This window comes from Cavia porcellus, unplaced genomic scaffold (assembly GCF_034190915.1).
Source record: "Cavia porcellus strain 051 isolate PalLab524CR breed Dunkin Hartley unplaced genomic scaffold, mCavPor4.1 scaffold_1, whole genome shotgun sequence".
NCBI classification, from domain to species: Eukaryota; Metazoa; Chordata; class Mammalia; order Rodentia; family Caviidae; genus Cavia; species Cavia porcellus.
Window position 1 is genome coordinate 18,492,718 of NW_026947484.1, and position 27,578 is coordinate 18,520,295.

Below are 27,578 nucleotides of genomic sequence, written 5' to 3' on the forward strand. Positions count from 1 at the left end.
TCCAGTTTCTTAGGGTCACTCCCCCCCTCTTATCAGAAATTACTCCTTTAAAATATGGTTTACATGATCTTTTTCCTTCTGACAGTCGTACTCCAATTCACAATTTAACAATAATGCTTCTATCTCACACCTCTAAATTTATTTTGTACTCATTAAGATTTTCCAAAGTGCCAAAAATCTTGAGGGACAGTAATCACCTTATTTCTTACTATTTGAGATAGAATTTGTCCATCAGAAGACTAGATCTATAAGTACAATAGAAAAGCAAAGTACAGTGAGGGACAGTCTAAAGAACAGCTGACTTTTTGTGCTATTTTGAAACTAGAGAAAAAAATCACAGGTTCCTTTGCTCAGTTTGGACTGATGTTTTTGTGTGAACAATTAGACTTTTCTTCTTTGAGATGTCTGTTCTCATGATTAAAACAGAAATCTGTCTTCACCTCCTCACTACTCTACTTTCTGCTCAAAACCACAATAATTGGATGTGGATCTAAGGAGAAATGTCATGACCATTACAGGTGTTCCTTATTCATTAAATTTTGAAGTCTAAATTTTCTTTACCAAAGACCAAATAATTCCAATCTGTCACCCATAAGCCAGGGAGATAATCCCGAAAGTAATCATCCAAATTGTTTAGCAAGTCCATTGCAACTGGCTTAAATTAAAAAGGTGCTCAATTCAAGTGATTGGTGCAAGGATTTATTCCATGTGTTCAAAAGTTATCATTAAGATCTCTTCATTTTCACCCAAACTTTCTGTACTGTGGCAATGAAGCTCGGCTGACGTCCCCTGCAGTCATAGCTCCAGCAGAATGAAGACTGTTACTATTATAACAAAAGACTGAGTCATGAATCATGGACCTCCTTTTATGTGTAGGTACATCTCTATAACAATCATCGTGGTGAGATGTGACAGTTAAACTTGATTAGGTCAACTTCATTGTCTTGAGAGCTGAAACAGTCATGCTTTGACCTGTATTGTTATGTTGTTATGTCCTCTTTTATCTCAATCTCTCCCTTATTCATTAAAAAATTATTTAGTTATTTTTATGGTTTTTTAATTAAGGGGAAAATTTTTTAAAATTAGCAGGATATATTACAATAACTTTTTTTGATTTCCTATTAACTTGTTTCAAAGTCCTGTAATATTCCCACTATCTTGTTTTGACTGATTAGACTCTGTTCCATTCTGTATGATAGTATCAAGTTTGAAGGTATAGGCAACTACTTTGAAGGCAATAACATTCACTAATATGCCCATTCTGGTTTGACTATTATCTCCTTTGGAAGTCCTGTAATGTTTACAATGTTTAAGTTTTATTGGTCTTGTTCTCTACTGTTTTGTTCAACTTTATAATACCTAATGAGATAGACAATTCTTTTCAAGGAAACAAGAGGCATTATGGTAACCATTGTTGATAACCTTGTACTCTGTTTTTACATCATATACTCTGTCTATCCTTGGTTTTGACTGACAGCTTTGTTTTGCCATATTTGACTTTATTCTCTTCCAAAAAAAGTAATAAGAACTAAGGAGTAATAAAACCCAAAATGTGTAAATTTTTTTGTAAAAAAGAGAGGGGAAAAAAGTGCACTAAAGGATACAACTGCAAGTGTGTTTAGGGGTGTTAAATAGCTGACCATATTAATATTTTTGGTTGGATCATTGAACACAACTGTTTGCAGTCTCTCTGTTTGAATGTTCACTTTGTATACTTTGATACTGTGACTTGAGCAACTATCTCTAAGATGATAATGTGTAATCTATTAACTGATGATTTCTTACTTTTTTTTTGTAGTTCTGTATTACTTGTACCCTTACACTGCTTTGTTTTGTTTTGTTTTTTTTTTTTTTCATTTTCCTTTTAAATAAAATTAAAAAAAAAAAAAAAAAAAAACAAAGGAGTGGCGGAGCACACTGCCTGGCATGTCTGGTCTTGGTGGGTCAGAAAGATGTGACTTGGCGTCTATGTCTGGCCCTGCTCCCCTTCTCTATTACCGTGCCCTGTTCTGCTTTCTGGACACCATGATCTAAGCATCTTTGCTCTATCATGTTCTTCTACCACATTGTTTCTGCCTTTCTGACAGCTAAACGTGGACTGTGTCCTCTTAAAATGTGAGCCAAATAAAAGTTTTCCTTCTTAACTCATGGACCTGAAGTAGCTCATCGGTGGGAAGGCTAACTGACGCCAAGTGAGCTAAATATTTTGGTAAACATGGCCTGAGTCATCTGCCCATCTATGAAGTAAAGAATAAGAAAACGTCCCAGTATTAAAAATTGAAAGTAGGAGAGGGATAGGTTCCAAGAAAACTTAGGTGCCTTTACTAAAGGAATGGAAAACAGATGCAAAGTAATTGATGTCTACTATATAATCTATGATAAAAATTTTCCTCCTCCATCTTCTGCAACCTTGTAGCTCAACTAAAATTTTTTTCTTAGCGTCTGAGATGAGTAGAAAACTCTGTTCTTTCAAATGTGCCAAGAAGATCACATGCTTTTATCCACTATTTGGTGAAGATTTTTGCATCTAAGTTCATTAGGGAGATTGGCCAGTAGTTCTTTTTTTTGTTTTGTTTTGGTCAGATCTTTCTCTGCTTTTGGTATTAGGGTAATACTTGCTTCCAGGAATGACTGGGAGAATTGTTTCTCTTTCAATTTCATTAAAGAGTTTGAAGAGTAGTAGTATTAGACTTTTTCTAAATTTCTTGTATAATTCAGCAGTGAATCCATTGGTACCTGGGATTTTCTTTGTTGGTAGATTTTTAATTACATCTTCATTTTTATTGACAGGTGTTGTTAGAATATTTATGTCTTCTATTTTCTTTTTCTCTTTCTCTCTTTCTTTCTTTCTTTCGTTTCTTTCTTCTTTTTGGGGGTACTAGGATTTGAACTCATGGCACTGTGCTGCTGAGACATATCTCCAGCCCTTTATATCTTCTTTATTCAGCTTTGATAATTCATGTATCTACTACCTGTCCATTTCTTCTGTTTTTCACCTTATTTGTGTAGAGATTCTTGGAGTAGGCATTAATAATCTTTTTGATTTCTGCAGAATCTCTTGTTTTCACCCTCTTCATTCTTAATTGCATGAATTTGAGTCATTTCTTTCCTTTTTCTGATAAGGTTGGCTAGATATTTGTCAATTGTATGTAATCCTTTAAAGAACCAGTTCTTCAATTCATTGATTCTTTGTATTATTTTCTTCATTTTCTCCATAGAATTAATTTTCTCCATAGAATGAACTTTGGCCTTCATTAGTTTTTCTTTGTCTAGAAGATTGAAGTTCAATATTAGGTTTAGTTTACTCTCTTTTCCTGTTATGAGAGTTCACTACTGCAAACTTAACTTGTATTTATGAAGAAAATTTATGCTTTCATTGTGTCCCATAAGTTCTGATATGTTGTATCAGCATTATCATTTAGTTTTGGAAATTGTATAATTTCTTCTTTATCTTTATCTGTAACCCATTGATTGTTCAGGTGTATGCTATTTAATTTCCATGTGTTTATGTAGTTCTGTGGTTTCTTTTGTCATTGATTTCCAATTCCATTGCACTAAGGCCTGATAATATGCATGGGATAATTTCAATTCCTTTACATTGACTTAAGCATGTTATATGAACTAATAGGTGGTTATTTTGGAGAATATCCCATGTACTGCTGAGAAGAATATCTATTCTGATGTATAGGGTAGATCATTCTGCAGACATCTACTAAGTCTGTTTGTTCACAGGTTTGGTTCAGTTCTAATATTTATTTGTCAATGTTTTTATCTAGTTGACATGTCTTTTTGTGACAGTCAAATATTGAAGCCCCTTCTCCATTACAATTATGTTAGTGCGTTTTTTATTTTTCATGTCTGTTGACATCTGTTTTATATAGTTAGGTGTGCCAACATTTGGTGCATACATATTTAGGATTATTATCTCTCCTGGAGTTTTCCCTTAACAAGCATGTACTGTCCTTCTTCATTGTGTCAGTCTGGGCTTGACATTCACTTTGTTTGCCAATAAAATAACTGCCCCTGTTTTTTCCAGGTTATTGTGCATCTGAAGTATTGCTGCCTCTGAGCTAATCCCCGGCCCCATCCTTTGACTTCCAGTCTATGGATTTCTTTTTGAGCTAAATGTGTTTCTTTTGTGCAGCATACTACTGGATCTTGTTTCTTGATCCATTCTTCCAGTTTGTTTCTTTTGATTGGTGAATTGAGACCATTTACATTGATGGTTATAACTGACATGCATTGACTTATCCTTGTCAGATTATTTTCCTGTTGTTGGTTCTCTCTTTCTACTCTGTGTAGCTAATTGCTTGCCTTGCCTTATTCCCGTTGATGTTGTTGAAATTGTAGTCTTTGTTATCTATTTCTAAAATATCCTTCAGAATATTTTGGAGAGCTCATTAGGTGGTCATGAATTTCTTCAGTTGTTTTATGTCATGGAAGTGTCTTATTTCCCACTGATTTTGAAAGATAGATTTTCAGGATACATCAATCTGGGTTGGAGGTTGTTTTCCTTCAGGTTTGAAATATTATACTGCAGACTATCCTTGACTTAAGGGTTTATGTTGAGATGTCTGCTGTGATTCTGATGGGCTTTCCTTTATAAATGATTGCTTTCTTTTTCTCTAACAGTTTTTAATATTCTGTTCTTGTGTTGAATTTCTGGAATCTTGAATATTATATGCCCTGGTGTAGATTTATTTTGGTCATGGCTAATTGGAGTTTATATGCCTCACTTATGTATATGTCAAGTTCTTTTTCCATGCTTGGGAATTTTTCTGCCATTCCTTCTGTGAGTAAGGTTTTAAACTAATTTGTTCTGTCTCCTGCTTTTTCATTGACTCTGATCAATCTTACATCATTCTTTGCATCATCTAGCAACCATTGGATTGATTTTCTATAGTGTCTTGCTATTTCTAAAAGTTCTTCCTTTCTGTGATCACTAACCATAATCCTGTCTTATAGATCTGTTATTTTGTCATCACCTTAGTTTATTCAGCTGTGTATATTTTCAATGGAATGTTTAAACTCTTGGATATCTGTTTGAGTCTGTTTCATGGATTCCACTTCCCTCCTATGTTGGACATTCATGGTTCCCCTCATTTATCTAACACTCTCTGTTGTTTTATTTGTGTCTACTCTAGATTCACTGAACAAGTCTTTCATTTTGAATAATATCTTTATTTTTGCCATAGAGATTACTTGTAATCTGATTTTCTCTTTGTCCTTATTCATCTGGGGTTTATTTGTTGTTGTTATTTTGTTTTGTTTTGTTTTTTTACTTCTGCTGATGCCACTCTGGTAGGTGGCTTCTGATTTCCTCCATCTCCTTGTCCCATGGACTTGTCTTGGAGATCTTGCGTTGCATTTTGCTTCTGTGTCTTGTCATTTTTTATTTTGAAAATTTTAATTTTTTTTCTGTATTGATGCATGCAAGTTGTTTATCTTAGATAAATTTATCACCATAGGTAATATTAATCTTCACTCAGAAATGTCTATTCCTCAGAGATGTCTTCTAAATGTAGGCAGTTCTTGGTCTTTATTTTTATCCCATGATCTCACTTTTCTAATTTATAAAGAATGAGAAGTTGCTTTCCATATGATTCAGCACCTTGTCCTTTGGTAGTAAAATATGGGGATGATTATGACTCCAGAAAATCATGATGTTATCATATAAGGGAGACAAACTGATCACAAAAGGTGTGATACCCTGTCAAAAATGTACCATTAGTAATAAAAATAGCATAAAGCATAGCCTAAAAACTGATAAATTATGGTAATTATTAATTTTTATCTTTAACCATAGGAGTAAGATCTGCAATTATGTAACAAAATTCAACATAAACCAGGAACTTGTACACATTGAGTTTCCCTTTAGTATAGTGACTCCCCTGATGGGCGGTGATTCAAAAGGGATGGGGGAAAATAGATAGATAAGTGAAGAAAAATATGGTAGAAACAAGGCTGAAGGACAAAGAATGATCATCCAAGCTTTAGGAAACTGGAGAGAAAAATTTAAGCAGAAAGCAAAAGAATAATTAAGCAAAACACAAAGACTAAAGTCAGTGTTACTCACATGAAACTATTCTAAAAATCAAGAAAGATAGTTGAGGAAAGAGAATAAAAAAGACAAGCAAACCAAAACAAAACAAACAATAAAGGTAAAAAGCCAAACAACCAAAAAACAGCATAGAAAAAAGGAAAACAAAACAATGACAATAAAACCAATAAAATTCTCCTGCTTCCTCAGTTATGTGGTGCTGTCTTAAATCAGAGCCCAAAACTGTGCTCGGTAAACCCACTGATACTGAATGTGGATTAGTGTTAAATTTGAGGCTGATCTCAGCCTTCATATGTGAAGGCTTGGGCCAAAGTCTTTAATCAGCAACTTTCTTTATATCCTGTGGCTGCCCACCCATGTCTCCTTACTCTGTTTGTCCCTGTATTGCTCTCCCAGGTTCTGTGTGGCACCCTCAGACAGAGACAGCCCAAGGCTACTCCAATTTCCATGTACACCTGGCCTCCCCTACCCCTCTGACAGCTTCCCCTGTTACACCCCACTGTTATGTCCCTCTCCTTTCAAGCTGCTGGAGCAGGGCAGTGGGAGTGCTGACTTTATTGCCCTGCAGCAGTCCAAGGCTTCTTAAATTCCATATCCTTCTTTCTACCACTTAGTGGAATTTGCCATTTGTTGTGACCAATAAAGGTATAATGTCATCATAGTTTCCCATTTGTAACCCCTGTGCTGTTTGTCACTCTTCTATACCATCCTCCAATGAGAATCTAGAAGGGCAACTGCTGACCTGTTTTACAACTTGCAATGAGTTGATGCAGAGATCAGGACGTAATAGGAATGTCTCTCAGAAAGCAGTTTGTCACATATTTCCCACCATCTTGTGCAGTCAGATAGTTAATTTTGCCTAGTACATCGCAATGTGACTGATGGACTAAGTGTAATTACCTCAGGTAAATTAGAATCCATGAGAGAATGAGGTACCATTGGTATAGACAGAATGCAGGGTTCTGCAGACTGACACTAGTTTCCTTTTAGTTTGTCTTGGAGGGTGGTGTAGAAAAGTGACGAATAGCACAGTGGTTAGAAATGACCAACTATGATGTAATCATCTCTGAACTTATCAAAAAAAGTCACATTTAACTCTTGGTGAATAAGACTTTGTGTTCTTTTTTACATAATTTCAACAATGGTAGAGCAGGGAATTTTCTGCTCATCTGCTGCTCAGTAGCTAAGAAAAAAATTAATTAAGTTACAAGATTGCAGAAGATGAAGGAGGAAATCTTTCTGCCACATTATACAGTAAATATCAATTATTTTACATCTCCAGTATCTTTCTAGTTTCCTAATATGACATCATGACATTGTATTGATTTTTTATGTGCTAAAATACACTATAAAATATTGAATTAGAGAATAGTTCCTTAACCCTTATTTTTTATGACCACGCACAGTGGCTAAAAATGAAATCTGTAGTTTTACAGGCCCATACCTACACAATTGGTAAAGCATATTAAACACAGAAGGAATTCAATAAATGTTCTTTGTAAGAATCAGTGAATACTACTTAATAGGCTCTTAGAGTTTGTCTATGAGAATGGTCTCTCTTCTCATGCTGATGTTTACATGTCATATGCCATTAAGTCCTCTCAGTGGCCTGTGTCCATTCAGGGAGGTTTGCAGTCCTTCCTGATTGTTTGATGCCTATTTGATGGTTAAGTTTAATTGTCTTCATGACAGGATTAAGAGAGAAGGTGAGTCAGGAGGCCTCTGCATAGACCACTGGTGCTCATAGCTAAACGTGTTGTTAGGCAGTAGGGTCCATCATGAGGGAGGTCCCTGAGGGTGTGACTTTGGAGGATGAATCTTCCACTGCACTCTTTCTGAAACACTCTGCTTCTAGGCTACCATAAAGTGATCTCTACCCAGTCCTTCTGTCATCTTGTTTCATGTTTCCATGGACTGACATCTCTGAGCTCATGAGCTAAAGTAAGTGTCTCTTCAAGTTGTTTTTATTAGGTATTTGCTCCTAGTGGTGAAAAGCTAATTAACACAGCCTGTAATATACTATATAGGCATATTTTGCATATCATGTATGCTTTTCTTCATCAGCCACTCAAAAACGGCCTACATTTTGAAATTTAACCTTCTCATGAACAGATTCTGACTTAAGCGTCTTTTCTATCAAAATGTATATAATATGACCCATTACACCTCAAAAAAGATTTTAACTCATGTGAAGATGTTAATGACCCTTTGTACTGCTTTACCAAGTACACAGATTATGAAAATAGTGTTTAAATCAGACTTTAGACATCATAGATAACAATATCAACAATATCAATGGCATGTGACATAAAATACTTCTTTGTTCCCTAAAACTTCCCCTTGTTCCTCAGACCAATCGAGTCAGCAAGCTGCTGCTCTTCCAGAACACTGACCGAACTCACCTTCCATTGTCCCTGCGGGGGCTCCTGCAATTCCCTCCTAAGCATTAGGAAACAGGTACCAATTCTATGATGATCAGAGAGCTATAGGTGACTTGACATAAGTCCTACCATTCAAATCAGAAAAAAAAGAGATTAGACTCGAGGATTAACATTTGCGTTCTAGAGAATATTTTCTGAAAATGTGTGAAAACACTGGTACCCAATCCGTAAGAGTTTAACGAACTTATTGTCTGAATCTAGAAAATTCAATACCTATGATATTTCAAGTATTCTAACACAGCCAGCTGCTTCCCTATCTCTGCCCATGAACTCTAACTAACTCATTACCGGAAAATACAGGGAAAGGAATATAATATAACATCTTTTTTAAAAATTTTATTTAAGGAGAAAAAGAAAAAAAAAGCAGAGAAAGGGTACAAGTTATACAGATTTACAGAAAAAAATAAACAGTAAGAAATCACTAGTTAATGGATTACATTTTGTCATCTTAGAAATAATTGTTCAAGTTACAAAATTAAAGCTTATAAAGTGGACATTCCAACAGTGAGACTGCAAACGGTTCTGTTCAATGATCCAACAAAACTCAGTAATATCATTATCTATCTTATACACTTAAATATACATGCAGTTATATCGTTTAGAGCACTTTATTTTCCTCTCTTTTGTACAATGACAATTACACATTTTGGGTTTTGTTGCTCCTACAGTTCTTATTACTTTTTTGGAAGAGAGTAGAACCAAATGTGACATAACAGAACAGAGTCAGTCAAATCAAAAGGGTGGATGTAATAGATAATGTAAAAGCATAATACTAGGTGATCAACAATGGTTACCATAATGCCTCCCACTATCTCTAATAGAATTGCCTATATAATATAACATCTTTAGAATGGGTGTGTGGGAGATTCTTAGATATAAAAGAGAATTTTTATTTACAATTTAAAAAGAAAACTACAGGTCTTTTGGTTAAACTCCTTTGACAGAATTTCCTAGAGTTGCAGGATCACTACTAAGCTCCCTGTAAGGGATGGAACTACTTCTTAGTTTCATGTTGCAAATAGTAAAACTGGTGTGTAAATAAGCAAGTGTTGGTTTTAACTCAAGGAGACTTTGCTGGTGGGCACTGTAGACACTTTGAAGAGAATAATGAGAAAAGCACAGCAGCCTGCTATCAAGGGATCTGACAGTGTAGAAAAAAGTAACTTTGTGTTACCATGAGGATACCTGAAAATGAACTCAAGATTGGCTCCTGAAGAGAAGCAGATGACTCTTCACCTTTCACTTGACCTAGTGGAGGACAGAATCAGCAAGGAGTAAAAGCCTGCTCCGGCTCATGACAGGTGAACTCACACATCTTTACCTGAGTGAAAATGCTCTTCTCACTGCCATCTGAGGTCACCCTGATACCCTGTAGACCTGACCTCGACTTATACCGCTGTGCTCTCATTGCCCCTCGAAAAATCCCCCTTCTTCCCTGACGGTCTTTCACAACCTGACCTACCTATTTGGTGTCTTCTTCCTCCCGAATATTATTACTTAAGCATTTACACTCAATCCATTGCATCGTGGTATTTCCCAAACCCCAATTCTTCCTGTAATGCTTTTGAAATTGGTAACGTATCAATGAACCATGTGGGGCAGTATTTACTCTTTTTAAATTTACAACTGGACTCACTTTTGTAAATTGAAGCTAAGTACTTTTCACATTTTATCACTGTTGAAAATGGAAAAACATTTTACTGGTCATGAACACAAGGTATCCATGGTGATAAACACAAGTGAAGCCAAACCTTGTAATTAAATCTAGCACCACACTGGGGCATCCTGGGCCTCTCAGTCTGATGCCGTTCTCTTGAGGTTGTAAAGTGAAACAAACCCAGTCCGAGAATGATATCAAAAATCCTCTAGCATGAAGTGAGATTTCCTTCTGTGAGTGGTCAGAAGAATCAGAACAGTGACTTTCTGACTCACGATTATTCCTTTGTTCTTCCTCAGTCTGAGATAATAGCACACACTGTACACTTACGATCTCCATCATATTAGGCATTGCCCTTTATTGTCAGATTTGTTTATGCCTGTGTTTTAATCCCCCCAACTACTAAAACTCTTAACTGCCTTCACTACTGACAGATGTACTGTTCCCAAGGATTAGTTAATGAGTGTGGAAACTACTCACCAAAATAAAGAGCATAAAAACACTCTGATATTTCTTATTACGATTCTATTGCAAACAGCTGCTGAGCAACTATTTATTGCACATGCCAACCAGGTGTTTATGGTGCAAGTGCTGGGCACACAGTGTGAATAAACACAGGAAGAGGAAAAACCATAATACCCTGGTAATAGCAAGATAAATGAGTATTGTGAGCAATAGGTTTCTTTAGAGGTTTGACATATGATCCAAATCTGATTAAAGTACTAAGTGTATTAAACCAAATTCAGGAGAAAATTTCTCTACCAGATGAAAAAGTAGAATGTCAGATCTTAAAAGGTCAGTGGGTATTTTATTGAGTCTACTGATTAGTGTTAAAAAATTGCTCCCTGATCACCTTCCTTTGAGGTTCTGGCATCAGAAACTTGTGGTTTATTACATGACAGCATATGATCATTAGGAGGGATTTATTTGGAAAGAAAAAGTGGAGACATTCTTTAAGCCACTTACAGCTGGGCCATGTTTTTCCATCTGTAAATTAATAATTCTTAGGTTTCAGGGTCACATTAATAGCAAACATATGCACAGTACTCACCCTATGCTCAATGCAGCTCCATTACTTTATGTATTCATGAATTGAACACCATAAGCACTCTTATGCAAAAGTACATTAGTTATTTTCCCCATTGCTGTCATGGCAAATTTTCACAAACTCAGCAGCTTAAAACAACACAAACTGACTGTCTCATAGTGCCATAGGTCAGGAGACTGAGTGGGTTTCACTGGATTGAGATCAAAGTGCAGGCTTTTTTTCATTTGGGAGGCTCTAGGAAAGGATTCATTTCCTAGCTCATTCATGTTTAGAAGAATTGAATTTCTTGCGGTTGTAGGAGCAAGGCCTCTGTGTGCTTTCTGCCTATCCACTGAGAGCTGTCTCAGCTTTTAGAGGCCACCTAAGCCCTTAGCTATTGGCCTTCTTCCTCTGTCTCCTCTGTCTTGAATTTCTGCAGACTTATTATTGCAATTCTCTCCCATATTCTTCTGTTTTATTTCACTCTTAAGAACTCATGTGACTTATTGGACCTATGTAGAAGATCCAGGATAATTTTCCCATTTAAAAGTCCTTAGCCTTTATCACATTTGAAAAACCCCCCTTCACCAGATAAGGAACATACTCTCAAATCCTGAGGTTTGGGGTGTAACATCTTTGAAGGGCAATGACTCTGCTGGTCACAGTAGAACACTATTGTTACCCCTGTTCTGCAGCTTCCCCTTATTTTTTTCTTTAACTCATAATGGTAGGATCTTCTCCTGCCAAACGTGCTTTCAAGAAGGAATTTGTACCTGGGCTTGGCTGTAGGATAAAGTATGACCTACTGCTGGAAATGTGCACCTCAGAACACATTTGTAATTAGATGAAAGGCATTCTCCTCCTCTAAAGAGATGTGAATTAGCCATTTTAACACAGGAGCTATTTTTTCCTAATTGCTTCTTACTACCAATCACATATTTTGTTTATATTGAGAGTTGTTCTAGTGAAATCTAAAGGAGTAATCTGAGGCTCATCTCCCATTCATCCACTTGACTCAGAAACTGTAAGGAAGCGTGGCTGGGTCACCATGCCTTTCTGCTTTGTCCCCTGTCTTCATCACCTGGGTTTCATAATTCATTATCTCAAACCCAGACAAGGAAATCCAGGGAAGCTGCTTCCTTTGCCTGGTTCCTTGTCCTTGCTCCAGCTCTCAACACAAAGCTTGTTGCAGAGAAGTGTAATAGAGAGCTTCACACACGGTTGCCAGTGCTGTCTTTTGTTATTCGTACACTTGAATAATTCCCTCCCCTCAAACGTGGCAAGCAGTTAATACAGGACCTTCTGATGACAGGGTGTGGCTAGTCAAATCATTTCTATGACTATATTACAGGAGATTTTCAACTCTGTGTTGCTAGCAGACTCTACATCTTGGCTTGTACTTTGATGAAAGAAGCTGCCATGTTGAAGAAATTGATGGAGCAAGAAACTGAACGTGGACAACAGATTGTAAGGAATCCAAAGATGATAAGAGCCACGCACGCTTGGAAGTGGATCTTTTCCAGTCAAAGCATGAGATGATGACAGCCCTTTGCTTTAGTTCCCAAAGCAGAGCATCTGGCTTCCCTGTGCCCAGATTTCTGACTCATGGAAGTTGTGGGCTATGATACCATAATATGTGCTCTCTTAAGCCATCAAAATTTGGGTTCTTCATTATACAGTTATGGATAACTGATATGAGCAGGCATTTAATATGTATTTGAGGAATGATTGAATGAAGAAGACTAAGTAGAAGTATTTACTACTTTGTTCATTGTGTGGTGGGTTCATAGTGACAGTGACAGGTAGCCATGGAGTTGAAGAGATTTGAATAACACTGTAGCCTGTGCGTAAGCTGCTTATGCAATTCTAATTTACACCCCTTGGGAAAATTCCAGAGTACTGGATGTTCAATTGTTTAGTTACTTCATGCAAAGCTGAAAGCAAGTATTGTTCATTGAATGCTTAAAACCAGATGCAGTTAGTTTTCAGCAGTACACGTCCACTTCACACTCTATTTGCCCTTGGAGATGCATATTTTAGAAAAGACCGTGGGCCCAGGAAGCTTCTGCAAACCCCATCTAGTGAGCTCTGGGCAGAGGCACCAGCTTGCATGTCTGGTGTCCTCACTTCCCTTACAGTGACTGTGTATTCCTTCCCCTTTCCTGTTTGGCTATCCATATGTTAGTAGTAAAGACTGATTCCAAAGCACTGCCTGGGCCTGGAAAAGTTGACCTCATTCTGCTTAACGATATATATCCTGCTTATAGTAAGGAGAAGCTCAGCGTACTAAAATGAAATGCTTCACTCCCACCAGAGCAGATTCAAAATTCTAAGTGGCAAATATCTAGGCAATTTGATGTACCACAAATTTCTAGTGTAAATATGTAAGGGATGTGTGAGTCATAAGGACCATTTGGCCAAGAACTGTCACCTTAGTACAATTTTTACATTACTTACTTCTCACCTGCATTTACATGGCCCAAAATATTTCTAGCACTGTTGGCTCTTTTGGTTGTCCTAAATGTCCTTTCTAGTGGAAAGAGATTTTTATGTTCACTCTATAAGTGAGAACAAGATGTTAAGTACTTTCACCAAGTGAACACAGCTTTGTTTAGAGAGTAGGTACTAAACCCAGACCACAGGCCACAAGAGCAGAGTTCATGGGTGCAAAGTGTGGAATGAAGCCTTTATTCTAGGCAGAAAGTTTAAAAGGGCTCCAAAAAATTTAGTGATTGAAATAATTAATATTTTAACATTTCTAACAACTGAAGACATCAAAATCTTAAAGTTGGTCTGAATGATTTTTCCTTTTGTCTCAGGTGCTACTATTTACTTCCTGGAGCGTTTCACTTTCCAAGGTCTCAGGTAAACTGAAATCCACTCAGGAAACAGCACTATCTTCCTGAGACTGTGGTTCACACCCACTCTCCTGTCCAGCTGTAGAAAACTTCAGATAATCTTCTTCCTTTGGAATAGGGCTCAAGCCAAATATGATTCCCATTTTAATGATTCCTACTCTGCAGGAGCAGAGTGGTATTTTCATCACTCTAAGTCGCTGTCTCCACTGCTTTAAGGAAATGCATCTGCAGAGCAGTCATCCCAGTTCTCCAAATAAAGGGAGGAAACGATCTAGGTGTTCCAAGTCCCTCTAGTCCACAGAGGAATCATGTAGGATTGCATCGTTGTCAGGAAGACAAGTTCTGGAGCTAGACTGGGTCAAGTTCTAGCTATGTGGCCTTAATTTTATTTTAACTTTATTTGAAGACTTCTGGTTCTTTTTTAATAATTAAGTTTACTGGTACAGTTTAGATAAGCATAATGGTTGCATTCATTGTAGGGAATTTGTACCTGTACATGATACATCTTGTTCCCTTTTTCGTCCCTATTCTCCTACCCTCTTTTCAACCTCTCTTCCCCTCTTTATCTGTTTCTGTTTTATCCTCTTTTTCTTTATATTTTTTCTTTTTCTATTCCACCCCTGCTCAATTCTCAGGTTCATTTTTTTAAAAAATTTTTTAAAGAATTTTATTCCAAGAAAGACTAAACAAAACAGAAAATGGGTAGAAATAATACATACTTTCAAAGAAAAAACAAACAGTAATAAATCACTAGTTGATGTTTACATATTTTCCTCTTACAAATAATTGTTCAAGATACAAAAGTGGAACATAATAAGTGGGAATTCAAACAGCGAGACTGCAAATAGTTGCGTACAATTATCCAACAAAAACATAGCAACACATGGTTATCAATCCTATACATTTAAACATACATGCAGTGATGTATATCTTCATTTATGTTGAGATAAAACAAACCAAAGCCATCTAAAATCACTCTGAACAAAGAATACTAGCATTGCTGGATTTCACATCATGACACTCCGAGGGCAGCACTGTGTACTGTAGTGTCTCCTTTTCTTCAAAGTATTTGTTCATTTCATCATGTATCATAAGAACAGTTCTTGTAAACTGTTTATAGGTTCTACGCATACATGATTCTTAACATGTATTTCTATCCTTTCTGTATTACAAAGAGAAAGAAAACAGAGCAGGACAGAACAAGATATTCCTATACACACATAAAATGAAAGACATATAAAACCGCTCTACAGGAGTTCTACCACAATTACTGTGTTGTCTCTTGTTATCTTTGATAGAATTGTCTATATTATCAGATATAATATAATTGAATATATCAGTACATAACAGTATTAATAGAAACACAACTTTGTAGATAGTATAAAACTACAAAAACAGGTAGTAATCAAATCAGAATGGGTATCATAGTGAATCTTGCCATTTTCAGTGTAGTTGTCTATACTCTCAGACTTGATACTATCAATCACAACAGTTTTAAATAAAATCTGTTGATAGCAAATAACAATCAAATAAACCAGATTTAACTAAGATCAGTCATGATAAAACAGTATAAGTTATACAGGACTCCAGTTTAAGTTAATAGGAAGTTAAAGAAGATTATTGTGCTATATCCCAATATTTTTGGGATAGCTGTCTGTGCCCTCAGATCTAGTGTTTATAGACAAATTGGGACAGAATAAGTTCTATCTAAGTAGAATGGTGCGAGTAATATGGGCTTAATTCCTGATACACTATTAACAATATCTTCTGCTGTCTTTTTTAAGGTTATTCCTCTCCTTTCTCCCCCAGGGTGTACTGTGCATTTTTGGGTCTCACCAAAACCGTCTGTTTTAAACTGGGGGGGGGGGGCTGCTATTTACCTAAGTGGTTCTGAACCTTCTTCCTCCTGAATTTGATCTCTGGTTGTATTCTTTTACCCATTAAAGCCTGTCTTTCCAAACTATCCAGAAATACTGGTCTAGTTGCCCCTATTATTCTCTGGTTCCCTGTCACATAGAGCATTGTTTACTCATATTTGATTTTTGGTCCATATACCCTTTTTCAGGTTAATTATATTTCCTATAGAGAGTGTCTCGGTGGACCCTACCTCCTGATCTACTCTGCCTGTGATTCTCTTTTTTTAAAATTTAATGTATCAAGGCCATTTATGTTAGATTGTAGCCAATCTTCTCTGCCTCATTTCTGTTGTGCTCTTTTTCTGTCATTAGTTGTTTGTTTGTCTTCTTCATTTTGCTTTCTGCTCCATTCATTGAAGTCTCTCTGGTACTGTTCCTGGTACATTTCTCTGTCTTTAGGATGACCTGCAGTATTCTCTGTAGAGTTGGATTGGTGGTCATGAGTTCTGCCAGTTCCTCTTTGTCTTGGAAGCATCTTGTTTCTCCATTAATTTCTAGAGACAATTTTTCAGGGTACATCAATCTGGGCTGGAGGTTATTTTCTTTCAGGGCTTGGAATACTTCACTCCAAGCTCTTCTTGATTTGATGGTTTGTGTCGAGAAGTCTGCTGTAATTCTGATGGGCTTTCCCTTTTAAGTAATACATTTCTTGTTTCTAATAGCTTTTAATATTCTGTTCTTATATTGAATTTCTGGGATCTTGATTATTATATGCTAGGTATAGTTCTGTTTTGGTTGTAGGTGGCTGGAGTTCTGAATGCCTCATAGATCTGAATATCATTTCCTTTCCCCAGTTTGGGAAATTTTCCTTAATTATTTCTGTGAATAGCCTTTGTAGTTCCTTTGTTTGTACCCCTGCTTCTTCATTTACATTCTTTATTTTCAAGTTATAGATCCTCTTGTCATCTTCTAGACTTTGTATTGTTACTGCTTGTTTCCTTGATATTTTTAAGAAATTTTCCCTTTCATAGTCCCACATTGCAAAATTGTCCTCCAGTTTGGATAATCTATCCTTAGTTTCTTTCAAGCTGATTTGCCATCTTTCCATAGAGTTTTTAATTTCCTGGTAATCTCTTTGAATCTGCTTCATGTATTCTATGTTTTCTTAAATTTTTCATCAAACAATTCTCCCCTTATTTTGTGTTCCTCCATGCTTCCATCTGTGTCTTCTTGAGAGGTGCTTAGCATTTCTTTTATTAATGTATTTATATCTTGCTTTATTTGGTTAAATATTTCACTTTTGAACTTATCTATGAGGTCCCGAAGATATCTCTTTATGTCCACTGCCATGTCTGATATTGCATGTTTGCTGTTCTCATTCTCCTTTGTATTTACCTTTCCTGGATCAGTGTTCTCAGGATTGGGGGCTGGGGACTTTTTCTTGTTGTTTCCTCTTCTCATATTTTTGGCTTCTTCTATACAGGTATATATAGGAGGCCCCAGTTTCTTTCTTTATTGGTTACAGTTCTTCTGAAGCACATATGCTGGCCCCTCCCCTCTGGGTCAGTCAAATGCTGAGGCCTTCACTGTCTTAGTGTGCACCGCCAGGCATGGGGAGTTGGTTTGGGATAGCTTATAGCTGGGTCAGCTAGGGGCATGACCCAGGCCAAACACACCCCACCAATCCCTTCTGGGCACAGAGCAGCTGACTGAAGTCACTGCTGCTCCTTGTTCTTGCCAGTCTGCCCAGTCCCAGAGTATCGTCTGTTGGAGCCTCCTTCTCTGTGGTTTGGTTTTAATCCCATCACTTACCACAGGTGGATGTGGTTTCTTGCCAGCTCAGCTCTGCATTTGGCTCTTCCACCCTGGATCTTAGTGTGACTGTGTTTCCAGTGAGTCAAAGCAGCGGGAATTCAGGTGGCTCAGTAAGTTGTGGCTGTGTGAGTTTGGCACTGCAGCAGGAGCACAAAGTCTTTACCTGTTCCAATAGTAACACCAGGATTGTATGTTTGATTGATTCTTCTCACCTTAGTTTCTTCCTGGGTTGAGATGATCCATCTCCCTCTGTTTGGGACTCTCACGCTATATTGTTTTGGAATCTAAGTTGACTATCTCAGGGAGCCTCTGTAGCCTGCTGTTATTTATCCACTATCTTTACCCCTCAGGTTCATTTTTTATTTTCAGAAGTTTGGGTTTTGTAAATCTATTTTAATGCATAATTCAGAATAAAAAGTTGCTTTTCCTTCAACTATCTGAGTTGCTTCTGGTTATGATTTGATTGTTAAAGAGCATCATTTAACATCTTTCAGTGCCTCTGAAATTGCTGTTGCACCAAATGACACCATTTCTTTGCTCCCATTGGTCCCTTTCACTGATAATGGTGTACTATTCACACACCTAACTCCCACACCATAAATAATCCCAAGGAACCACTGAGAGCACAGGACGTGGGCAAGAGGCTACACATGACAGCAGAGATGTGTTTATCTTGGTTTTCATTTACCTTGACAGAGCCTCTAAAAATCCACTAAATTAAAAATATCCCCCCCCCCAGAAAAGAAAACAGGGGCAGGGGTTTAGCTCAGTGGGTAAGTGCCTGCTTCATAAGGTTGTGAATTCAATCCCTGCTACAAAAAAATCCATGTTATAAATAAAAAGAATGAATTATATAAGTGAAACTCAGGGATGTTCTCTTCAGGATTCCATGGGGCAGGAGCTAAAGGAGAGAGAAGCTAACAGAAAAGGTGCAGGCAGGTCCTGCTCTTCACAGACAAGTTTGAGTATAAACCACTTTTGTGGGGAGAGTCAACATATTCCTCGGGAATATTCATGCATACATCAGCAATACTCATGTGGCTTCTTGATATTCTCTATGAAATCATAAATTTGGACAACTCTGATTTTTCCTCTTTGTTAAAAGCAGTTGTGCTGCTCTTAAACACAAATATCAAAAGTACCACAAATGGAAAAGTTTAAGCATTTGTTCTCGAATAAGGAGAGGAGCAGTTGAGATGTCTAGTAGGTCTGTGTGAGTCTCTGTGTGAGAGATTTTAAATATTGTGATAAACTCCACATAACATCAAAGTTACCATTTTAATGTGTCTTACAATTTAGCAATATTTAATATCCTTAGTGTTAAAATACCACTATTATGACATAGTTCCAGAACATTTTTGTGATTTCTGAGAAAAACACCATACCCACTAACAGATACTACTCATTCTCCCCTCTCTCCACCCTGGCAACCACCGGTCTGCTTTTGCATCTTACAGATGCTTAGTCTGGAAATTTAATATAAATTAAGTCTTTTAACAGGCGGTATTTGTGTGTGACTTCTTACACTTCCCATAATGTTTTAAGGTCTGCCATGTGGCAGTTTATATCAGCTCTGTATTTCTTTCTATGACTAAATAGTGTTCTACTATGTGGTTATACCACATTTTACATAACCATATATTATGCAAATTTGGGTTATTTATGCCTTACTAACATCTCAAGATGTTAGGAATTGTGTAGTTATGGATGTTCATGTGCAAAGTTGCTATTTGAACTTCCTTTTTTAATTCTTTTAACTTATTGAATCATATGGTAAGTTTATGCTTATCCCAATAACCAAATTATGTTCTACATTTGGCATGTGTTTTAACGTTGTCATTTAACAAGCTTTTTAAAAATCATAAATAAATGTTGAAGATATAATTACCAGAACACACACATGTATTTTCAAGGACATATACACATCTAAGACATAACTAAAACTATGAATCTTTTCAAAGTGGCTGTTCTAGAAATTAGAATGAAGTCCCCAGTTAGATGGTAAAACTTTGCACTCAACTTCTTCCTATTTGTTGATGAAGAAACCTTAAAATTAGCTCAGTTCTATTTTTCAATAATCTAATTCCTGGCTTAATTTCCTACTAATCTAATTATAAGGCAATTCACCAAATGGAGAGTTCAATGCCAATTCTAGAGAAATAATTTTATCACTTATTAGTTTGTGTCTAGATGTGCCCCCAAAGCCTTATGAAGTTATGAGGAGTGGACTTTTAGAGGTGGCTGAATCTAGAGTTTGTGATTAATTCATGGTCTAATGCTGGGATTAAAGGGCTACACCTGCCTTGGGCAGGTAGCCTGCATACAATATAAGCAACGAAAAGAGTCTTGTCTCCCTGTTGTTCTTTTTGCCATCTTCCACTAGAATGAACAGTTGCTCCTCTGTCATGTGCTACCTCTCCTGGAGGTCAGCAGATTCTGGACTGAAAGCTCTGCAAACTCTGACCTCAATAATCTTTTCTCCCTTAATGTTGGATGTTGTGTATTTTGTCTCAGCAATGAAAGAAAAGTAACTAAGACATTGACCCTGTGATTTATCCCTCAAGTTCTAATAAACTTGGTTATTGTGTATCAGAAACCCAGAGGATAGTCAACTCCCAGATCATATCAGTTTACTGTTTTGTTTGTTTATTTCATATTTTAACTTACTTGAATCCTGCGAAATAAAGAGATTTTGGGGAAAGCAAGGTTCAATTCTTTGATCCAAGTGCTCAGAGCCCAAATCCAGGTTCATTGTATTTGTGAGGAATAGATAGTTCTTTCTTGGCTGTATCTAGAATAGGACATGAGTTATTTACAAATACCTGTACTTTCTTCTCAATCCTTTACACATGCATGTGCACATACACACATACACATTAATCTTTTTGTAGCCATTCACCCACCCACCTCAGTCTTCTAACTCCTTTATTCATTCTTCAAATTCTTCTTTCCCTAAATCACCCATCTGGGCTAAATGTTCAGCCTATAGATTCCATGACATCCTATTCATGTTTCTATGTCTGACCTCAAAATATCAAGAGGTCCCTGATATCCCTGCAAATGCCATAGAGATTAGAGTTTTACCCACGAAATCCATCCTTTCTTGTACTAGAACCCGGCCAGTGTGCACCTGAAGGATGCCAGAAGAGATAATGCAAAGATCCAAAGAAACTTCTCCCTGCTACCAGAAACAATCTATGGTACTTAGCCCAAGAAACTACAGTGTCAGTCTATATATACAAAGTGGCCTATTACGTTCAAAGTGTCACCTGATGGAGTCATAGGTACCAATTGTTTACTAATGATTACATAAGAAAGAAATAACCAACATCATGACTGAAACACGATTCAAAGGAGGGAAAGCCCTAAAGATCATGTATTCTAGGTGCATTTGCCCTGGCATCTGTGCATACACAGAGATACACAAAAACATCACCCAAAACACCTCCAACAGATGCGTTTTCTGTGGCGTATTGTCTTTTTGGGTGCACAAATCTTTTGAACAGAGACAAATAGAATTTTTTAAAATTCTGGTTCCCCATTTTGTATTTTTCCTTACCTTTTGTGTACTTCTTTTAAGGGCCAAAACATGGTGTTGAATAAGGGGTATCTTGACTCCTGCTGAGTTGTTCAGAATTTATATAACCCTAAAGGAAAAGGTAGGAGTGCTGGCAATTTTCTTTTAATATCCCCTCTTCCTTTGTCCTCTGGCTATTGCTGCAAAATGTACCTCCTCTGTAAGAGGCTCCCTTGAGAGCAAAGAAAATACAGGGCTGTTGGTGAAAAGCCCTGAAGGCCACTGTATCTTATGTCATCGTGGCCGGGCATCATGTTTCATCCATTAGTGTTAAGATTAGTGTTAAGAAGTGAGACGGTTGTCATGGCATCTCAACACAGTTATTTAAACTGAAAAGAGAAGGTTAGGCTTTTCCTAACAGAAAATGAGTCTGATTTTGCTGGTAATGAGGACTGGCTGGCTTTTGCAATTAGATTAGCTTTTCAGGCTGTCTATAACTTGAATGAGCTAAATCAGCAGCTCCAAGGTTATGAGAAAAATAAATTTAAAGTATAGACTAAGACAACACAGCTTTCTCAAAAATATTGTATTGGCAAAGGTGAGCTGAAATATTTCCATTTTTCCCAGGCTTTCTGAGTATATTTCAATAAACACTTTATCAATGGAGGATAATACACCACAAAGTTTTTCTTTTGTTAAAATATTGACTTGTGTTAATATAGGTTGAAAGTGTGAATTGCCTTGAAGACTTGAATGGAGCAACCTCAGTCCTAAACCCCTCCCCTGGGACCTGGGACCTCTCTGCCATTCATAACCCAGAATTATAAGGTTGAGTCTCACACTGCAGGTGTCTGCAGGACCTTACTTTAGCACAAAGGCTAGTGTTCAGCCTGCCCCTTAGATTGGTCAGTTCATCCTCTTATGAATCAATATTTGAATATCACTCCTAATCATGAATATAATTAATAGTAATTAATTATAGTAATGCTTTTGTGGTACATTGAGCAATGATTGTAACAATGAGTAACAAATTTTGCAGTTCAATTAGTCCTAATTTTTAAAATATTTTAACTACAAATAAAAGATGACCTGCACTGTCAATGCAGTGATCATGAAAATTGATTGTGGGGATTAAACAAAACTATGATGTGATTTAAACAATATTGGATGAAATTTCCCTAATAAAATTTCCATTCTTAGTCTCATATTTTGAAAACACTGATTCTCAGGTCTTATATTTTTAAGATAAGCAACAAATTATATTTATGCTGAGCTATTATTTATACCTAAGCAATTCTTATCTTTAACTGCATGAGCTAACTGGGAGAAAAAGCTTTATCTGTATTATTAGTAACGCTTGTAAAGTGGAATATTACTTTACATAAATAAAATTTAAATAAAGCTTACAAAATAAATGAAAATATATAAAACATGTTATCAATATATGGAATAGTTTTTAAACAATGAAATACTTGTATTCTTGTGCTTGTACAAAGCACAAATATAAACATATTAATATAAAATATGAATATAATTGTGTTGTCTTGGTCATTCATGATTTCTAATAAATGATGGTAGAATCATGAGAAAAATAACACAGAGAGCCTTGTAATGCTCTGTAAGGAGAAAAAGTAAATTTCAATTTATATATATTTTTATTGTAGAAGAGAACTATAAAATTATTAATAAAAGACTTTTAAATATAAAAATACATTTACTTGGAATAAAATTATTTATGTAAAGTAGAATGAAAATAAGAGTTCACAGAGATATTTTTGACTTCTAGAAAAGTTTCTTCATGTATTTAAAAGCAGATGATATATAGTATATCAAGTTAATATGAGGTTTCCATTTGCCTGGAGACATTTAAAAGGCAGGAACAGTAAGCGTAGCTTTGTTCGCACATCATTGTTTTGGCCTTCATGATGTTACTTTACGTGAACAAGCATCAGACTTACCAAAATCACTTCTGGACCTCTGAGTTGCCATAGCTCCCACTGCAGACTTAGTGCACTCCAGTGCCTAATTCTTTGCACACAAACTGAAATTTAAAAGAGTCAGCTACTCAGTATCACGCAACGCACACACTAAGTAGAATCCAATCTCTCTGACTTTTAATCAGGGTTTAAACTACTCTCAAACATACATATGTATTTTTAGCTAATTGCTTACTGGACCAGGTGACACATGAAGGCTAGTGCTTGACTTGTTGGAATCTCTGGAAGTAATTGCAAAGCTTCAGAAAGCCTTGGGGAAGAACAGAGGCTTTAGAACTGACCAGGTTCTAGTTCTGCTCGTTGTGATAGGCTCTTAGGGATGTTTACCTAATTCCCAGGTCAGTTCCTAATCTATAAAGTGGAGATTAAAATCCCTGTCAGAGTAGGGTAAAGTTAAGGTGAGGGGATTAGAGATCATGGTAGAACACACATAAAAAGTGTCCAGTGTGATAGCTGGGGTATTTTAGAAAATCACATCACCAGGTTTCTTCTGGAAATTTCTCCATTTTCTGTCTCTGCTTCCAAATGTATTTGTCTGCTGTGCTGTAGCTCATATCCTTCATCTCCTTGAAGGATATGTGAAGCTAACAGTTTAAAGACAGAGAAGTGATTTTCATGCTGTGAGCCATAGGAGCGCTGAGGAGATAATGTGCAGGAGAGGGGGCTCGGAGGGAAGGACACCACAGGACCGCAGCACCTCCATTAACAAGAGCAAGCTCACTTGTCTCCTCTTGTGCTGATGACTTGATTTTGTTGAGGAAAGTGTCTGCCTGGACTTCATGGTCCATCTGAATTGAGAACCCCTAGAGACACAGTGCTTAGCCCAAGCAAGCAGAGCATGAAGGTGAGAATTTCAGGGGCCGGGCCTTTCTATTTTGGGATATGTTTTGAGATGAGCTGGGAGATGAGGATGTGTGGCAAAGTTAGCAGCAAGTAGAGACCTCAGGGTGAATCACGATTAGAGTACATTGCACGATGCAGAATATTAATGCAGAGGCAACTTGGGATGCAGATGAGCAGCAGATGCTTAAGTATCTTGATAAAATTCAAGGTAATTCTTATAGCTGACTTTAAATTCTATGTGTATACACGCTTGCCACAATTGCCGGCCACCATGCCATTTTACAAAAGATCTGTCTGTTGCAATTGTTCCCTGCCTTGGTAACTGGAACACCCTCTTAGTCATCATCCCCCTGCAGCCAGTGGAAGAAAACATTGAAGGTTACCAATCTTATTCTCCTGTTAACTAGGAAAATGATGTCCTTAAGTTTTAATAGAACAATTTAAAATTCTTGTTAACTTAGTTTTTCCTTATGACTTTAGAGATATTTCCATTGTGTCCTTTTCATAATTGAGTTGTAGACATTGTGTGTATCCTTGACCTTTTATAAAAGATGAACTTTTGTACTCTTTGAAAGTGGAATGAAAATGTTAGATACAAATAGATTTGTCATTAAGTCAGCTATAAGAATAAGTCTGACCAGGGTGCTCTAGGGCCAGAAGAAATTCTTTAGTGGGCTCTGGAGAAAACATGCACCCTTCCTTCACCATAAAGTATTCTGGGGAGTAGCCTCGATAATTGTAGAACCTACATAATGTAGTTTCTCCTTGGTTCCTAAAGGTCTTTTATGGAAGAGATCACAGGTAGTCTATTTTTCTCTTTTCCTCATTCTTTTTTCTTCAAAATTATATGTCATGTTTTCTAGTTCATAGGAGAGGTGATTGTTCTTATAACTGCAATTTTAGTCTTATTCTGCTTTTGCAGAAAACACAGGTCCCAGAACAAAAGTTCTCTGACTAATAATTTCTGGGACGAAGCAATACTCCATTTAGAACCACAAACAAAGAGCACCTGTCCCTTTCTTCCTTTCTTGTCTTTTCCTCTCTGAGTACTCTGAGCTGTTAGTATCCACGCAATAATTTAATATTTTACTTAGAAAGAAATACATAAGCTCCTTCATTACAAAATGAGCATAAAATGGAATTTTGGGGCAAACAAAAACCAGAATGCTATCTGGAAAATACTATAAACTTAAATTGGAATAACTGATGATGATAGGTTAAGGGACCAATAGCATGTAAAACCATAGACAAGCTTTTCCATAAGACCTGTGGCTGTTGGGGTTTGGATAACCCCCAAGACAACACATTCTAACAGGGAATTAGAGGAGCATAGGCATAGTAAGAGATGTTTCCAAAACCTTGGGCAAGCTAAGGAAAGGTCAAAGCTGCAAGTGCTGCTAGGCCTGCAGGGCAAGGGAAGGGGCAGTCTCTGAGCCTGGGTGCTCACTGGGTGCTCACTGGGTGCTCAACGTAGGACCTGCAGAGTGAGCTACATGACTCAGAGTTAAGGGAGCACAGTGGGGAGATGTCACCTCACTTCTTCCCATGCTTGCATCTTCTGTCACACTCCGGACTTCCATGGAGCTGGACACACGGAAAAGGTGCTCATGGGCACATGAGGCAGGAGCTCAGAGAGCCAGCAGAAGGTACTCAGCCAAGATCTTGTTCTCGCATTTTAGTCCAGTTTATGAGTATGGCTGACTTAATAATAGACTTTAAAACCAGTTTATGAGAGAAGCAAAGAGATCTCAATTTAGACATGCTTAAAAAATTCTCCATGAAAAATGAACATAAAACACACTTACCAGACCCTCAGTATTCTAGAAAGCCATTTAAAATGTTTGTTTCATGCAATATTCACACAATAGACAAGGTAAGCAAAGCGAATTTGAAAGATAATCTTCAGGTTACAGATATTCCTCATTTAATCACCTGCTTGATTATCACCTGCTCAAATTTTAGAGTGAGGCACACTGTTTGGTCTTAGACTTGCTGCTCAGACTTAAGACTCTTCTTTTGCTGTTATGGTCATTACAATTCTGCACATCTTGTTTGTAGAACCTCAATGTCTTTTTTGTATAGTTCACTTGTTTAGACTGCACTGCAATTTTTGCTATCATACTACACAGCATAGCACTGCAGATCTGTATTCTGACATCCATTATAGTATAGCATGTAAGAGTTATGCAAGCAAAAGCAGTCATCAAACCAAAGTTTGCTTTCACCAGGTCTTTGTTTTGAATACTGTAACATAAATATGTTTAGCAACCAAAATCCACCTAAGAAGCTGGTCACAAGAACTGAACTTGGTCATTAATTGAGGAGTACTTATATTTTCCCCATATTTTAGCCAATGAACCTGAAGCAAACAGAATGTAACTAATATGCCAAATGAAGTGACTGGTTTTTCCATCTTTTAACTTCTCATTCAGTGCTTTTATTTTGACTCGGACTTTGCCTCGCCCTTCCCAGGGGACAGAATTACACATTTACTGGAAATTCTCATCCATCCAAACTTCAGTGAATATTTCAAAAAGCACATGCAAGCAGAGAACACTTGTTCCCACATCAAGAAGCCCAACAGCGAGGATTCAAAAACCTCAAGGGATAACACAGGTCTTTACCGAAGATCTGGTTTAGGTAGGCAGCAACGGAAGAAGAGAATTTCAGCACACAATACAAGTCAAAGCTTCAACACTGCCTTCCAGTCTCTCTTTTAAACTCTACTCAATGTCTCCATTATCTTTGTAGCTAAATAAGACAGCAGCAATTCTTCCAGAAGTAGAAGAAAGAGGTAGAGCTGTAATGATGCTTATAGGAAAAAAAAAGATAATTGTGTCACATGTAAAGCATCCGCAGATCATGAATATTGGCTGATGTTCATACCTCTACAAAATGATTCCATGTTAATCTTCATTTCTTCATTTCTTGTTTTTCATGTGTGTGCCCATACATGCACTTATGCATTTGTCCTAATTCTCAGGATCTAAAATTATTTTTTACTTGCTTTTATACAAGCACCTATAAATAGCTTAAGGTTGATGTGACATAAGAAAAATACACAGTGTTTTTGGTTTACATCAGATCTCTATTTAAACCTATTTTAAAATATCAATTTATCATTCATTGATAGTTATGTAAAGAAATGGAAAGTTTTATTCATGCTTTTTGTTTATTTTGATTTTGATTTTACTGGTAAGAGTTGCCCAAAACTTTGGTATAAACTTTATCATTTATGACATTCCATCTCTGGACAGTGACTACAAAGGTCATTTAGGTATGTTGGAGGATTTTAATATGTTGTTTTATTAACTTCAGTAATTAATTTTATTAATTAATATGTGGTTTAGCTTTTGTTTTAGGAGTAATCCTCATTTTATCAATTTCAGGCTGCCAAGAAGACTTGGCTAGTAAAGATATTTCTTTGATCAAGATTAATAATGTATTTGAAACCTAGTACATAATCCTTAGGAAGGAATTCCTGGTAGCTGAAACCATAAAAATTA

The 27,578-nt window shown here is 36.8% G+C and overlaps 1 long non-coding RNA gene across 3 annotated transcripts in view; it reads left to right on the forward strand.

The window, feature by feature from the left end:
- The window catches only part of LOC134475435 (uncharacterized), a 98,876-nt gene that overhangs the window by 50,308 nt on the left and 20,990 nt on the right, over positions 1-27,578 (forward strand). The window contains exon 6 of one of the 3 annotated variants that reach the window (XR_010046550.1): positions 12,538-14,654. The exons of the other annotated variants lie outside the window; for them this stretch is intronic. This is a non-coding gene — a long non-coding RNA (uncharacterized LOC134475435). Of the gene's footprint in view, positions 1-12,537; positions 14,655-27,578 lie in introns of those variants that run through there. 3 annotated transcript variants of the gene reach the window in all.